The sequence below is a fragment of the Colius striatus genome, chromosome 8, assembly GCF_028858725.1.
Source record: "Colius striatus isolate bColStr4 chromosome 8, bColStr4.1.hap1, whole genome shotgun sequence".
NCBI classification, from domain to species: Eukaryota; Metazoa; Chordata; class Aves; order Coliiformes; family Coliidae; genus Colius; species Colius striatus.
This window is the reverse complement of record NC_084766.1, coordinates 20,800,901-20,818,440: the sequence shown is the minus strand read 5'-3', so window position 1 is coordinate 20,818,440 and position 17,540 is coordinate 20,800,901. Positions and strand designations below refer to the sequence as shown.

The following is a 17,540-nucleotide window of genomic DNA, read 5'->3' as shown; positions in this document are numbered from 1 at the left end:
TGTGCAGTTAGCTATGTACACGAAGAATTGATTCTATACTTCTGTTGTAATTCTGAGTTTTCACCTAAAGATTTTACTTTTGTGATGCATAGCTGTGTGTTTGTATAAGTTCAGGATACATTTCCTATGCTATCTCTTGTAGTGTGAGCATTTCAAAAGAGCATCTCAATTTTTCTGGAAAAAGGCATGGTAAGGATATGAGTTTTATTAATCTGATTATATTCAGTTGGATATGTGATGAGACTGAAAGTCAGTGGTATATAAACTTTCTATCATCTACCAGAACCTATTTCAGTCTGGAAAACATTGATGTTTTTGTGTATTGTTTTAGGACTTCTTCTCATTCTTACTTTAGATATCATGTTTCTCTGTCATGATCCTATTGCAGCCAGTAAGAAAACACATACAGCACATCAACTTCTGTGTAACATATGTGCATATTTAGAGAATGATGGTACACTTTTGTGTTCACAGAACTTACTTACTATTAAAGTCTTTATTCAACAGAAAAGTCACAGATTTATTTTTGTTCTAACCTAAGACAAGAAACTGTATTAGAGCTGAGAAAAATATATTACCTTTACTGTTTGTCCTATGGTGGCTCACTGCAACTGCAGTGTGGATTGTCTTCTTAGAGACTGATGTAGACTGAAAAAAAAATTCTTCATTTTATCCATTCTATTTAAGAAGAAAAATGTTTCTTGCCAGCAGCCTTATGAGAGCCAAATACATCTTTTATGAGCTATATTGTTGGCTGTGTTAATTGACATATATTGATGTGTCTGTGAGCAGTGGAACTGCAAGCTACAGCTTGTCTGCAGGTGATAGGCTCACAGCCTGTGCCGTGGAGACATTTGGAAAGGTGCAATCCTTTAAAACCAAAATCAAAGACATCCAGGCTGATCACTCAATTTTTCTTCACTGAAAATGAAGGTATTCTCTATTTGTCTTGTTGAACTACAGAGGTAGGTTTTTTTTCTTCTCTGGAAGCTGTCTGCACTTTCTATGATGTGGTAAGTGGAAGAGCTGCCAATCGGACTGTAGACCAATTCAGCTGCACTGGATGAAGATAACCAGATGGAGACTTGTTCTGGATTGTCTCCTCGTCTCTCTGAGGCTTATAGGATGCTGGGTGTAACTACATGCAGGGCAAACTGTGATCCAAGGACAGTATTTTTGGAGTTAAGGTCCCTCATCCTTCTGCTTTTGGAAGAAGCATTTCAGTACCAGAGAGCGGGTGTTGTGGTATGCCCAGCTACTCAGATGGCACCTGCCTGGCACTGCCATAGACTCCATGGTAGCACAGGTCAGGATCCTGCAGAGTGCTGATATAGCCAGAGAGACACATACAGCATCTTTCCTTTCATTGTAAAGGTAAAACACACCACTTTTTTTCTCTCTGCAGCATACTAAACTATGCAGGTCCCCAAGGCAACAGATCATCACTTCAGCAGCAAGGTAACTTTTTCAGTGGTAGGATTAGCCAACAATTTGTGGCAGACTTCTTCCCCAGAGCCTAGGCAAGCTGAGAATTTTGGAACTGGCTTGAGAGAATGAGCCAATATGTTTTATTAGTGAGTTGAGATGAGCTTTATCCTGATTAGTAAAACTCTACTTCTTTCTCAGCTGCAGTTTGGTGTTGGAGAATTGCAGGTTATCCACAAAGCAGGATATTCTTGCTGCTTTTCCTTGGGGCTTGAAACAAAAAAAGCAGGATTTTTTGTAATTGTTTAGTTTTAGGTGTTCTATTTATTAGTATCATCTTGTTTCATTTGATGAGATAACAAAGTGAGAAAGCAGTAAATGAAGTGGTCTTTAGTGTTTGCTTTTGGAAAATGTTACCTGTTTTCACTGAAGGATTGTCAGACTTATTTTCCTTTTCTTGTGTTTTGCTATAAGATGATTTTCTGGGCATTGATGTGTATGTTGTCTTGGAGTGTTATGTAAACAACAGAGAAGATTGAAATAATGTGGGGGATTTTTAAGTGTTCTATGTCTGGTCTGTTGTGAATGTACCTCCACTCTTGCATGCATCATGAAACAAGTTTGCAAGCTGATGCAAAATGAAAACTGGGTAATGCTGTTTAAACAAAATTAAGACTAATGTAAAAACAATATAACTGGGATAAACTGGACTACTTTTACTATTAAACATTATTTTCTTTAACTGTTCTGGTTCTCACAAGAATCTATTCCGTTTCTGAGGAATATTGGCCTTGAATGCTTTTCAAATGGTAAGTACATTAGTTTCTACCAGAGGATAATCATAACAGTGTCCACAAAGAATGGTAATGTACAGCCCTAGAACATATGTTTAGTTATAATGTACATTATTGTTCTTTTAACTCACTGGTAAGTTATTTATGGAGAACTAATTTGACACCCTTTTGTTTCCAACTCTCCATTTTTTTTGTGCACACTAGGAGGGACTGGGAATTATAAATTTTCCTTCTGCTAGATTAGAGCTGGCCTCTGCTTGTCTCTTCTGGTCTTGACACTTGGTGATGCCATCAAAATGATATCCATAGCTTGCCAAGATATGTGACAGAACTTATGTTCCTCAACTGTCTCAGTTTGTCTCTGTCCTTGCCTACTACTCAGACATTTATACTCCATTTCTTCTGGGAAAATGTCTTCAGATATTTAAAAAACGGAAGGTCTTCCCTAGCCACTGCAGAAGATCCTACAAACAAGTTTTGAGTACGAAAACTGATAAGATATTCTAGCTAAAAACCACTGAAGTCCTGCGTCACCCTCTCTTAATAGGACCTGAAGTAGCTTTGAATTTGAGAATTCAACTCTGCAGCCTCAGTCCTCAGCAGGACAGTACTGAACTCTTTCTCTCTCTTTGTTTAAGATAGAAAGTCATTCATCTTTCACTTTTTTCTTTTTTTTTTTTCTTTTTAATTCAAAGCTTCCTTCCTTCCTTCTTTCCTGCAGTTTCTGGATTTCTCCCAATGTGGATGTGATGACTCACATTTCCCAGATGTGAAATGCAAATGTGGGAAGCGGAATCTTTCCTCTGCCTCTCTAGGGGTTTCTCGGAGTCTGTGGTGCTGTTGAGTTTCTTAATTCAAGTGTCCCTCCTGATTCAAAGGGTTTTCCTGCTGACCACAGTGGGTTTAGGGCTGTTACATTGTTTAATGTCATGTCTTACAGTGTTCAATGCAGACACATCTTAAAATCAGTTGGCTTTGAGAGCTTCTTGAAGATCACACAAACTTTGTTACTCTGTTGACACAGGCAAATACCTACTCCTCATCCTGTCCATTCTAGAGTTTATCTTGTCAAGCTGTCACATTTGATGATATCAAGCTTCCCTGATAGAGGAGTCTTTGGAGGTTGTTCAGGCAACCTGCTGGCTGGTGTACAGCTGAGAAGCTGCTAGTAGAGGGCTGTGTGCTGTTTGCCTGTGCTTTACCCTTCCACCTCCTCTCTGCTCTGTCTTCATTTGTTGATGCTGTGATGGACTATGTGCTCCCACAGGACGTCATATGCATCACTGGTCCTCAAGGTAGTGGGATATTTGGATTTCTTGGCTCTGTGTTTGTTCCTCTCCTTCCAAGGCCCCTGTTATCATCCCTTCAAGCTCATCGCCTTTATCTCCCCATAAAAGTAATTACAAGAACGGGAAAGGAAGAGTTGAAATAAGAAGGGTCAAAATCAAAGAGGTTCCACTTTCTAAGGAATGAACCAGCTTCACCTTTCTGTCGCTGAAATGCCACATCCAGTCTCTTGGCTACTGAGGCTGAAATTTCCTGGGCCAGGGGCATCACACACAGCTTTGCTTACACAGGTATAGCTCAGCATCAGTGTCCACACACAGCTTTGCTTACACAGGTATAGCTCAGCATCAGTGTCCAAGAAGCACGTATAGCTGGTTTTAAAATGTATTGCAGCACTGAATTTGGTGAAAATGTAGGGCCTACCTTTTTCATCATATAGACTGCCAACTTCAGAGAATGTAACCTCGTGTTTTGAGTTGGCACTTAAAGAGTTGTTTAGATGTGATATCCTATTTAAAAGTACTGATATGTTACGCTTCTTACTAGAAGCAGCTTTTCATTTTTTAGAGAAAGAAACATTTTTGGTGGTTCACATTCTTTTTTTAAGCATTGCAGCCTTCTGGATAAAATTCCATCAGTTTGGATAACAAACCAGTGCCTTCTTTTTCTTACCATGATCGTGTCCTGTGCATCAACATATTCCCAGAGAGTTAATATCCTATTGACAGGATATGAATTTCCTGCTTTCCTGCAAAAATTCCTGCCTTCCTGCAAACACCCCCTTAAATTACAATTTCTTGCGTTAAAGCTGACCTGCATAGTCTAACAAACCAATACTAGTTGTTTAGATTAAAGGCATTTGAGAAGCTTCTTCATAAAGTGCCCTTTAGCTGTTGACTCCTGTTTCTCTCTTTGCTGAACTTCTGTAATAGAATTTCTTCCTTTAATTAGTCTGAATGGTCCTTGGGGCAGTTATAGCATGATACCAGCAGTAGCAAGCAAAAGTGCCTTTTTCATACTGACTAAAAAAATTCCTCCTGGGGGCAGAATATTGACATGGAAATCAACTGAGCAAGAAGAGCCAGCTGAGAGGATCAGGGCTTCCCCTCTTGAAGGGATTTAGTTAATAGAAACACCAGGTAGTTTCTCCACTTGAGCGATATCAGTGCTGTGCTACAGTAGCATCTGGGGCTTTTTGTAGAAAAGCTGTTTTTCTTATTAAGTGTAGAATTAATATTTTCTGTTTCCTCATCTACAACAATTCAGACTATTTTTCCATACATCTGATATTTTATATTAAATATGACCTGAATATTTAATTTGGGAAATGCAACTGCCATAAAATACAGCTTGATGTCAGCAGAGAAATTGGCATTGGATGAAGAATGTACTGAATGCAATATCACAGCTGATCACAAAGGGCCCTCAAGCTCTCAGCAAAAATATACAGTTGGTGTCATTATATATTGAAGGACCTGGCTTCCACCCTAAATCTGTAGAAATCTCAGCAGTCAGAATAGGATGTGATGGGAGGACAATTGAACTGGTCAGATTCCATTTCAATTTTTGCAAGCTGGCATGTGAGTGCAATGCAAATTGGCAGGGCAAAAACTGCTTTCTAGCAGAGAGATCCCTGTGCATCCCAACCAGACCCAGCTTCCTGTAGAAGCAAACAGTGTTTTTCTGTACCCCATTCCATAGCTCTGTGGTGCACAGCACAGTTGTCAAGATTTGAACAGGTAACATTTTGGCTTGCTCAGGGATCCATATGCACAGTACATAGGGCAGTAAAGCAAGGCAGGCAAGAGAGAATGGGAAATTTAGAATGAACTGTGCCCCATCTCATACCCTGCCTGATTCACTATCCTCTGGTCTTCATGAAGCCAATGTTTCATCTCTTTCTTGTTTGCAGCCATAGTCTGTGGCCAGAGTTTGTCAGTTGGTCAACATCCATTTAATTTAGCCTAAAGGAGTAGCAAGTTGGAAAGAAGAAATAAAATTATTCCACACAGAGAGTTTATTTTTAGTGAAGTTAATAGAAAGTAATCTCCAGGGAGTTGCAACCAACATGACATAATTTGGCCTTTTGCTTATGGTATATGCTACATAGAAACAGCCTACACATGACTGATGATAAAATGATGCTTGTCAGAGTTTCCAAGTCTGCTTGTTTGCCAGAAATGATGGAATAGCAAAATATTTCAAATAAAAGCACTTGCATGGGCATCTCAGGCATACCAGCAGAGGTATTTTGCAGAGGACTTCTTTAGTAGACAACTTTGCTCTTGCTCTTTAACTCAAATGAGAAAGTAAATCTTGAGGAAACTTAGTACATGAATCTACTCCGTGGACAAACTCCTTGATAATTAAAACATGTTACTGCTTCTACAGAATATAGCATGCATTTAAATGATGTTGTCAATGTATCATGCCTCGTGGCAGGGAAGCACAGTGGGCACTGAAGCACTAAATAAAAACTGGATGCGGAAACAATGGAAAAAACACAGAGGATGTGAAGGTGGTAACAGGCAGGATAACGTGAGAAACAAGTGGAGTGTGTTGTGGGGTGGCTGTGAAGGAGGGAAAGGAAAGCAGCTGGCACTTGAGGACTGATTAATAGTTGGATGGGATATTTTTTTTCTTCAGGTGAATTTGGAAGTTTGTAGTAGTTTAAAATCTGTCAAATGCAGTTGGCACTAATGTGAAATGCCAGATCAAGAAAAAAGAAAAAGATCTAACAATGCAGAATTTGGAGAGTGCAACAGAGCTTTGTTCAGAAAGGTTCATAGGCAAATGTTGCTATCAACATCTTTTGGGTGTTTTTCAGGTTACCAACACAGGTGTTACTTAATTGAAAATGGAAGCAGTTCAGTGAGAGATCTCTTAGTTGAGAAATTTGAGATTAATTTATAATTAGTTTATTTTAATATTAATTTTCAATTTTGTTTGTCAGTTTTCATGTGGGATTGAGATTATTATCCTTTTGTTATGATGGTGTCAATGACCTTACAAGTGAACCAAGAGTTTCCTGTAACAACCATTCTTTGGAATACTCCAGATTACTCATTCAGAATATGCAATTTAAATAATGCTATTGTAATAATTGTAGTTTATTCCTTAGCTGGGGTGCATTTTCACTGTAAATAAAACATATTCCTGGAAAAATCATTAAACTCTATTCTCTTTCATGACAAAAATTTAATTTCACTTGGAGATTTTAAGGAATATGGATGCTCTGTGCACCAAGATATAAATATGAGTTTAAAACATAATTTTAATTGATCATTCTTGAGTTATTTCGACTTCTTTTGTCACTCATGTAATAAACTGTTTAATGTGAAACTGATCCCACTAAAAGAGTCATTGATAATGGGCTCTAGTTAAGGGACAGATGAAAATTTGGCTGGAATAACAGATTAAGAAGATAATTGCTGAATCCTCCTTCGAAGTCTCTTGGGTTTTGATTCCCAATTTGACGTGTGGTGGGACTGACTAAATGATACTCATGTGACTGTCTGACCTGAACAGCTGGCAAATGCGTTTCTTCATGGTGGCTTGATCAGTAATTTAGCCTAGAGAAGAGAAGGTTGAGAGGAGATATGATCACACTCTACAGTTACCTGAAGGGCAGTTGTAGTGAGGTGGGAGTCGATCTCTTTTCTCCAGTAATGAATGATAGAACTTGAAGAAATAGGTTTAAGTTGTGACAGAGAAGGTTTAGATTGGACATTAGGAAGAACTTTTTTACCAAGAGGGTAAATTGGAATGGGCTGCCCAGGGAGGTAGTGAAGTCACCATCCTTGGAGATATTAAAAAGAGACATATTTGAAGTACTGAGGGATATTGTTTGGTTTAGTGATGGGCTTGTCAGTGTGAGGTTAGTGGCTAGACTTTATGATCTTGAAAGTCTTTTCCAACTGTAATGGTTCTATGATTCTAATGGCAACAGGGAAGCTGAGGCAGAGGAACCAGGACTCTTACTGGGTTTTTTTTATACCTTTCTCATAAATCCCAAAGGAGCATGGTAGCAGATTGAAAGCCCAAAGGCTGTCCTTTTATAATATTTTCCTGAATTTCTTAGCCAGGTGTTTATTTTTAGAAACTTTCTAATGCAGTGGTTCAAGGATGAATAGTCTGCAGTTGATCTGTATGATCACATAAGGCAGCAGAGCCTGCATAGTTTGATTCTGAAGTGTTTCCATTTGAGAGTTTGCTGGTAGAAGTCTTTGAGTGTTTTACGGGAGATTTGTCAGACTGGACTGGTTCTGTGGTTGTAAATGCCCTGCTGCTCTCGGCTGCTGTAATTATGTCTGGGTTTAATAGGAAGAAGAGATGGAGCATTTTAATCAATTTTGTTATGACCAATTCTCAGATAAGTTTCTAGACTGTTTGCTTTGTGGGAGTTTTGTTGGGTTTTTTTGGCTGTATTTTTTGGCCTTATTATTAGATACTATCAGTCTCTTTTCTCTTTTCAAGTCCCTGAAAATTTCAACTTCTATGAACTCTCTTGTCATTGTTGTCTAACATTTAACAAGATGACTCCTTAATGTCTTATCTTTCTGCTCCATATGGACTCTTTTTTTCTTTTATAGCTATCTGCCTTTTCAGTGTAACTGTTGAAGAGAAGAGGCAAATGTGATACGATCTGGGGAAAGTTGTTTCCTGTTTTCCTACGTGCTGTCTCATTACTCCTGGTGTAACTCAAACTTATCTTCCACAAAATTTCTTCCCTCTCTACTTAGATATTATTTTTCCTGCCAGAGGCACCTTTGGGTCCTTTGCTGCAGAGTCCTTGATTTTGTGCTTTTGTGAGTTAAGCTAAACCCATGCTTATTATGGTCAGCTATTTTTTTCAAGAGTTCTCTCCAATTACACCTTCATTCCTTATATGTGAGCATAGGCATGTCTGAACACTTGCTGTAATATTTTGCTTGCTGACAGTTCTGTGTATCTATGGATACAAGCTGAGGAGCTGTATGGGAACACCAGAGAGAATGAAAAAGGAAATTAACTTCTAAAGAATTAAAATAGTCAGAAATCTGGAAAGAAAAGGTAAAACATATTTACTAGGACAGGTAGGATTTGCATGTTTCACTTACCAAAACAAAAACATTGTCTATGGAGAGAAATGTTCTTTTAACACAAGATTGACAAACTGTATTTCTGGACTGCAATACTAACAGTCAGAAGTACACTCTCCAGCAGCCTGGAAAGTTCCTGCTGCTCATTCCTGAAAATGATGTAATCAAGCAGCTGCACTAGTATTCACTCAGCAGAGAGAACTTGAGGCACTTTTCTCAAAGATTCCCTAAAAGCTAAAATAAGCTATTAAGCAAGGGTCTAGTTGCAATATGGATGGCTTGGTGAGGCTGAGTGGAAGACTGAGCATGAAGAATGTGCTGTTTTTTGTTAACTTTCAGTGGGTTTTTTTTCACTGAGACAAATTGTTACTTGTAAGTAGATGCATGTTTTCATGACCTGTATGCTGACAAATATGTTCTTCCTGGTCAGAAGTGCTTTTTTTAATGGTATGCTCAGAGTTTTTCCTCGACTCCCATCTGTTTCCTTCTCTTTCATTTTAGTATTTGGTGTTTCCTTCCCAGCTTAGTAACTTCCCTGTTTTTATTTCCTGAAGGCTATGTGCAGTCACAAACATATAAGCCTTCTTGTGCAGAGATGTATTCATTGGTATGCACCTATGACCATATGATTTATATAGAATATGTTATATTATCTATTATATTGTGCTTTTTCTAATGGAATAAATATGATCTGTGCATTCGCTTCTAAGAAATACTTGTAAAACAACATTCACCAGTAGTTGCTGTTGGAAGCCCATTTCAGGAAACAGCAGATATCCTGTTTTTTGTCTTAAACTGTACTTTTTCCAGTATCTAGAGATCTCTTCCATTCCCAATGGGAATTACATTAATGCACTATTGTATATACAATAATTATATAGTATCATTATTAACGGGAAAATCAATATTGACTTTCATAGACTCATAGAATGGTCGGGGTTGCAAGGGACCTTTAGAGATCACTTAGTCCAACCCCCCTGCTAAAGCAGGTCTACAGAGATCAGGTGGCACTGGAATATGTCCAGGTAGGTTTTGAAAACCTCTAGAGAAGGAGCTATCTTAATTTGACAGCATTCAATGTTTCAGCTGAAAACCTCTCAAGAAAAATAACAGTCACAGTGACAGTTTGTTATAATATGGTCCTTATTGTTCATTAGAAGAGAAAATATGACATTAAGTATACCAATAGCTTTGTTTCAGACCATAAGCTTGTGAACAAAAGGAAATAATCTGTCTTGCCTTTTCATGCTCAATTAGTTTTTGCAAACAAATCTTGCATATTGAAGGAGAAGATGATGAATTGACACTAACAGCAGCCCTAGAACATTAAATAAATAGAGGCAATCTTCTGGGTAACTTGTTCTGTAGGTACAGAATTTGTTTTCTAAAATAGTCATCCCCTTTCCCTTTAGAAAGCACTTGTGTAAGATTCACATGTTGTAAATTAATAGTGGAAAGTATTTTTCCACGTGAATTGTTAAAAACCCAACTATTCAGCTCAGGTTCTGAACACTTCAAGAACAGGGGAAAAAGATGTCTTTGTCAAAGTGGAGTTCCTCATTTTGCTAAAACCCAGATGGGCACCTCAAAAACATGACAAATTAAATTAGTTTTGTATCATATGAATAAAGCTTTTTCATGAATGGAAAGGCTGAAAAGATTACAACTGTAGAAGACCGTGAAGTACAAGTACATTTTGTGTAGTACATCACTGAGATTTCTAAGTGACAACACGTCACCTTCCTATGGTTCCCCCTCCTGCTTTCTTAGCTTCCCCTCTGCTGAGGAGTGTCTGAGTGCTCTCTCAGGATACCACAGAATCATTCCCAGCACTTCCCTAGGCTGTGAGCCCCCCACTACAGATGTGTGCTGAAACCAGTGTGCATCTGCATTGATTTATCAGGGATGAGACATAAAAGCTGTCAGCAACTACAGCTTTTGGGTGGCACTTCCAGGTATGTGCAGGAAGGTGTGACTCCATCGTCTTCAGGTTCTCAGTTTTATCCAGGCACAGCTGCATTGTTGATGCCTGAGCACTTCTAGGGTGCCTGATAACATCCTAATTTTCTCTAGAAGGATCAGAAGACTATTTGCTTGGCATCTCCTTTACTGGGCCGTCTCCAGCTAGTCTAAGAGAGGTTGATTTCTGGGGTGCAGAATCTGTAAAGGAAGGGGAGGGTGGTGATTGCCACAGACTGGCTGTGTAATGGGCTGAGAAAAAAAATATTCTGTTCTCACTTGTTCCATGGCAGCTTTGCAGTGGTAATCTTAGGGCAAGATTTTCCTGAAGACTGGAAAAATATTTTACCAGATGTGGGAAAAGTGTCAACTGAAGACCAATTTGAATAAAAATCATTTTAATAATTGCCCAAATAAATTTCAGAATTCTGGTCATATGTTAACATTTCTTTAAGCATATAATGGAATACTAATTAGTGTCTGATGCAGAAAAGTGCATAGATCCTTGAACAGATAGAGGTGACTCTGCCCTGCTGAGGCCTCATCTGGAGTACTGTGTCCAGTTCTGGGCTCCTCAGCTCAAGAGGGACAGGGAACTGCTGGAGAGAGTCCAGCGCAGGGCCACCAAGATGATCAGGGGACTGGAACATCTTTTATACAAGGAAAGGCTGCGGGAACTGGGGCTGTTTAGTCTGGAGAAGAGTAGACTGAGGGGGGGATGTTATTAACATTTACAAATATCTAAAGGGTGGGTGTCAGGAGGTTGGGACATCCCTTTGTTCTATAGTAGCTAGTAACAGGACAAGGGGTAATGGGATGAAGCTGGAACACAAAAAGTTCCACTTTAAAATAAGAAAAAACTATTTCACTGTGAGGGTGAGGGAGCCCTGGCACAGGCTGCCCAGAGGGGTTGTGGAGTCTCCTTCCTTGTAGGTCTTCAAGACCCGCCTGGACATGTTCCTGTGCGACCTGATCTAGGTGACCCTGCTTCTGCAGCAGGGCTGGACTAGATGATCTCTAAAGGTCCCTTCCAACCCTACCATTCCATGATTCTATGATTCATAAAAAAAAATTTGCCATTTCCTGACAATCCAGTTGATAGAAGCTTCTGCAGCTTTTGGTATCTTCTGTGCTTGTATCAAATACTGTCCCATTCAAATGTACTCAATTTGATGGCCTGTAGGAAATTAATTAAAGGACTAGCAAGACACGCAAAGAAATTAACTCTTTCAAAACATGTTAAATATTTCATCCTATACACGTCTTAGGATCCACTGTCACATGGCACATACAACGCTTCTCTTTGTTATCTAGCTTTTTCCTTTCTCTCTCTATCTTTCTCCCTTCTATCTTTTGCTATACATTCTGTGCCCTTTTGGTTCTTTTTCCTTTTAGTTCATTGTTCTAAACACTAATGAATTTACTCCAGCTATGCTTAGGCTGCTTTATGCTTGCTTATAAAATTCATCTCCACAGATGTTCTCAAAGTGAGTTTGAAAGCTGTGTGTGATGTTCACAGGAAAAATAAAGTTTAAAGTGATTGTTGTGAATGAACCTTTTCTGGGATTGTGTTCTGGCGTGTTGGACACAGAGACTGTCACAGGTTTCTCAAGCATTGCCCAACTCATCATTTCTGTGAAGACAGCAAATGACACGTACAGTTTATGTTTATGTACGTATCTTACACTACTCCTGAAAGAAAATTCTAGACAAGTCTCCTCATTCTTTCCTCATGTGCATCTCTCTATTATCAAACAGGTAAAACCAGGTATTGGATTCTGTGCTTATTTATGCTGCTATACACATTTGGGCCAGCTCCTTTGTGGGAAACTGCACAAAATCCTTCCATGAAGTTTTAAAAGAAATGCAAATGCCCCTTAATGCACAGTCATTTTAATGTGTGTAGCCCAACTAATGTGAAGAAGCAGAAAGTAGCAGGGTGAGAACCCCTAGTATGGTCTAAGGGCTGTGTGCTCCTGTCCTGGGGCAGCTGTGACACAAACCTGACATTGTGCCTGTTCCTCTGGCTGAAGCCATGTCCTTCTACATGTTCTTCTTTTTAAAGAACATCCAGACTGTTTGGCAGGTAAGGTAGTGGTGTTTCTTGAGATGATGGAACTGCTCAGGTACATGTACACATTAAATAGAGCAGCTGAACAAGGTAGAAAAACTTCACCTCCTCTTTCCTCAGGGAGCCCGGCATGACCTTACCTGCTCTTCCTCCATCCTTTGTCATGCAAGTGCTTTGCATCTTCAACTCACACTGTTGCAATATCATTACTGGATCAATTTGTGAGAGAAGGAAAATCTTTATGGTGAAAGGAGAGGCAGGCAGAGTGGCAGGGTGTGCTTTGCTGGCTGTGTGCTGTGTTTGGAAAGGTCAGTGGCTCCTGTTGCTGTACCAGCCAGTTGCTAGGCTGCCATCGATTTCTGAGCTCCTTTCGCCAGCAAAAGGAACCTCGTGATGAGGTGCAAGGTTATAGTAGTGTCTTGTTAATAACCTCACACACTCCTTTCTGCTGACTGAGCAGACCAAATAAGGGAGATGCTCTCAGGAGCAGTTGTGTTTCTTTCCAGGTTTCTTGAAAACAGCTGCTGAAGTAACTAACAGGTTGTTTATCCTGCCAAATTAAACCTAATGTATTAACATGGGGAATAGAGTCACTGTTTAGCAAGCTGTCAGGGCATACTGGGTAACTAAGGCTTTCTTAGAGATCAGCAGAATTTGTTGCTACCTTCACCCCACTTATATCTTTGAACTCATGGCAAAGCACATTTACTTAATGCCTGAGTGAAAATTATCTAGAGAAGGTTGCAAACTGCAAAGCTCTTTCATGAGTTTTCTTGTAACCCTGCTTTCCTTTAGCTGTCTGAAGCAGCAGGAATTTTCTGTAGATCTGAGATGTGTTATAATAGCAACCAGCACTGCCAGTGGGGATCAAGATTTGTAGAACTAAAGATGAAGAAGATCTGCAACAAGAGTTTTAACCTGCACCAGAAAGGTTAAGACAAAGATGCACATAAGAACAAACCAAGGCAGGGTTGGGAAGCAGGAGGACATGGTTGCTAAGACAAAATATATGCTTTCTGCTTGTTTGACTTCATTTGCAGGGTCCACAATCTGTACTGACCATGATATGGACAATTATAAAACAGCACTAGAGTGTAACTAAATGGAGTTTTTTCACCTCAGAATAAAATGACTAGGTTGCCATAATAAGTGTTTATTAGGCACGTGCAGCAACAAGAAAGGTAATTATTTAACTTGCCTATTAATTCAGTGGCTATGAAAGGCACTGAAGCAAGTGTGAAGTCAAGATGAGGTTTGCACTGATCCTACTTTGGAGAGGTTGGGTGGCTTATTGCAATGTTGGCTACGCATTTCTTATGATATGGTTGGTTTCAGATCCTTGTAACCTCGTTAAACGTTTGCTATTTGTGAGCACATTGGCAGTCAGGATTCTGTGAAAATAACAGCAGGTGAACATGTAACCAAATACCCAATCTATGTTTGCTTAGCCTGATATGTCATCAAATTCTTCCCAAGTATGTTAATGTACAGCTAAAATGCAAACTAGGGTCTCAGACCCGATCTGAAGCTTTTCTGGGAAGCTGAGTGAGAGATCTAGGCTGAGGTCAGGGCACCCAGCTATTGCTTTCTGTGCATTAAAATTAGTTGGAGCTCTGTGGAGATTGTTGACTCCTCTGAAATAAAAAAAAAATTGCATCTCTTTCTGCATATGGAAGAGTTACTGTTATCCCTTCTGGCATTCCTGGAGCTTCCTCTTCCACCCTTAACAATCAGAACTTGCAATGAAATCTTCATCCCTCGGAAGGGTCAGTGAAAGACACTGCTTAGGTGCAAAATAAGAAGCCTTGCCAAGACTGTGAAGGTGGTGCAGAGGTATGTCTGAGTTGCTGAGGATCCCACTGTATATGTATCGTGTGCTTTGTGATTGCCAGGAAACGCATGAACAAAATAAATTTCATCGGTGCCTTATTAATTCAGGTGGCTTTTATGGATTCTTATGGGCTATTAATCATCCAGGCATTTGAACATAACATATTAAACTTGAAATAATACAGGAAAACCACCTCTAAGGCCCTTAGTGTTAGATGCAAAATGTGGTGGCCTTGTTGCAAAGCACTGGTGCTTGCTCTGCTTGCTCATGCAAATTTGACAAATCAGGGTACAATCTAGTTGTGCCACTCTGGCTTCATGCTACATTTTTGTGTCTAGGTTAGATGCAAACACCCACAAAAATGTTGAATTTTGTTTTCCATCTAAGTAGAGAGGGATGTAGTGGTGATTTGCACCAAATCGTACCGCTTGATGATCTGGTCACTCACTGATCCAACATGAAGAGTCATGTAAGCACTGCGTTAGCTATCAGGTAATTTGTTGATTCAATATTTGCACATATTTAATAAGACAGTTGTTGCTTGGAGCTATACAGAAAGAAATATATAATCAATTCTATTAGTTAAAAATAAAGCATCAGCCATTAGTTCACGTCAGCATACTCAAAATGGAACATAAAACCTGCAAAATTGTCATCCTGATAGAATCAGCATGAGACATGGTCTGCTCACAAATTAACAGCACATACTCAAGACAAATACAGAACACTTGTGTCAAGTGGCAAGTCCATGGATGTGTCTTCTGTATCATATGCCTGACATCCTTTAACTAACTACTACTGTGCAGGCATTTTCAGACTCATACATTTTGTGTATAATACTATACTTGCCTACACACCTGCTTTATTATTTTACTGTATTAGCCTTCTTATTGTACCTTTTTTTCCTTCAATCTGTCTGTGTTTGTGTCAGAGAGGTTGTTCCAGAGCACAGTGAAGAGAGGAAGGGGATGTGGGCACACACTGGCACTGCTATACGTTTATCCTGAAGCAAATAGCCAAGGTCAAAAAATGAACTTTACACTTCAAGCAAAACATCACAGGGCCTGTGGAGAGGCTGGTGATGTCCTTGAGGTTGTGTGGGCACGTGCAGAGGTTGCTCAGAGAGCTCTGTCAGCTGCACTGGCATTTTTTGTGTATTTGAAAGTTGTGTCAGAAAAGGCAAACAGTTCTTGTCTCCATTCCATAGCTCTCATTGATCTTTTGTGTAAGTAAGTCCTAGCAATTGAATATCTCAAAGATGAGGTTTGAAATGATAAACTCATTTGGATCTCATTTGCTCTGTGTGGTTTTTCTAGTCAACTATAGGAATGAACTTATAAAGACTCCATCCAGCTGGGAGCCTTTGAACTCACTTAGGAGCCTCTGTGCACAAGATAACAGGTTTGCTGGCTGCCTATAGAAACTCCTGTAGCCCCAGCTGTGAATTCTTGTTTTGTTTGTGAGTTGCTATGACCATTGCTATATAATCCAAACCATAGCTATGTCAGATATCCCATTTTACACATGGCCTATTCTTTATACAAAGAGTGAAGCATTTACACAGTGAGGCAGAGTGGAGCACTTGTATCTCTCCAAAGAGCCATAGAAGTGATAAGCAAAGCAGATGAACAGAGATTTTATCATACCTGAGCTCTCTTGTAGTTGATTAGTGCAGGTTACACTGTAATAGTACTTCATGCTGCAATGAAGATCTTTATTGTGATAGACTTCACATAAACACAGAGAATGATACAGACCTTGCAAAGACTTTCTAATACAATTGAACTTATAATGAAACAGATGTTTATGACAATGGAGGAGAATACTAAAGACAGCATTAGTACATGTTCTAATGGTTATCATGGGCATTGCTTTGGATTCTGAATCATTAGAAATCTTTATACAAATATTTATTTACATAATATATACTTACTTATATATTATCAAAGAAAAGAATGTGAAGCAATACAAAGGGAGAAAATAGGATAGTATTTTTTATTTCCAAATAATATACAGCATTTTCTTCCCTAAATTAAAATATGTGATATCTAACAGGCTGATTAGCACAAAGACAAAAAGAAATTATACTTGAGGAATAACCAATGACCTGGAACAGATATTAACACTAGGGTTTTTTTGTTTGTGTAACTGGATAGCTGTATAACATAGTTTTGGCATCTTTTGTGAATATTATTATTCACTGTTATTATTCAAGGATGTTGTTTCAAACATGGTTACCTTAAATTACTGCTCAAAAGTGTTGACAAGCACACATGTTGTTGTGAGGTTACGGACGGTTCTCTTTACTGTTCACTTCCTACGGCAGTTCAGGTGTCTCACATGACAGCACATGCACTGGCTTTTGAACTCAACCTTTGTCTTTGAAAACTTCTCTTGTTTTAACGCTTATGGGCTGAGTTGTGTTAGCATATAGGGCTTCATCATACCCCGTATGGTGGGCTGCAATTCTCGGGCTTTGAAAGCCAAGCAGGTAGATTGGACTAACACTTCTTATAACTTTGAAATCGGAAGACTACCACAACTTTTTAAAAAGAGTCCACTGATTCTCTTATACATCATTCTTACAGGGTAGTATTTGCAACCTAGTAGGAATTCAGCTAAGTTTTCAGTGTGTTATGGGTTTTGTTTGTCATTAATCTTTTCTCCTGATTTGTTCACCTTTGATTTTGGCAATGTGTCTATGTTTTCTTGAAATTTTGTAATGGTATTGAGATGCACCTTCTGATATCTCAGGGGAAGAAGCTGATGAATACATCTCAAAGGTTCACCTGTGGTGATGTTTAGAGTTGGCTTTGGAGTGCCTTGTTCTGGGTCAGGGAGCTCTGGGTTTTGCAGAGCCAATCCTTGAGCATCATCTGGTTGAGCAGTTTTCAGGACTGAGAAGGCACATTATTAGCCACATAGCTGCTTTCTTCAATTGCACTTCTGAGTAGCTCTGCAGGTCTCTTATGTGTTGTAACAGGTAACATTTTGATAGTAAGCCTGTGGTTCTTGTCAGTGGGAATGTTGCATGTTCAGCATCTGTCATATTTGGTGATGTAGAAGCTATCTCAGGTTTCATTCCAAGCAAA

At 39.2% G+C, this 17,540-nt stretch overlaps 1 protein-coding gene across 2 annotated transcripts in view; it reads left to right on the top strand.

Annotated features, from left to right (window-relative positions):
• The window catches only part of SLC16A12 (solute carrier family 16 member 12), a 46,104-nt gene that overhangs the window by 16,114 nt on the left and 12,450 nt on the right, over positions 1-17,540 (top strand). The window lies entirely within an intron of this gene.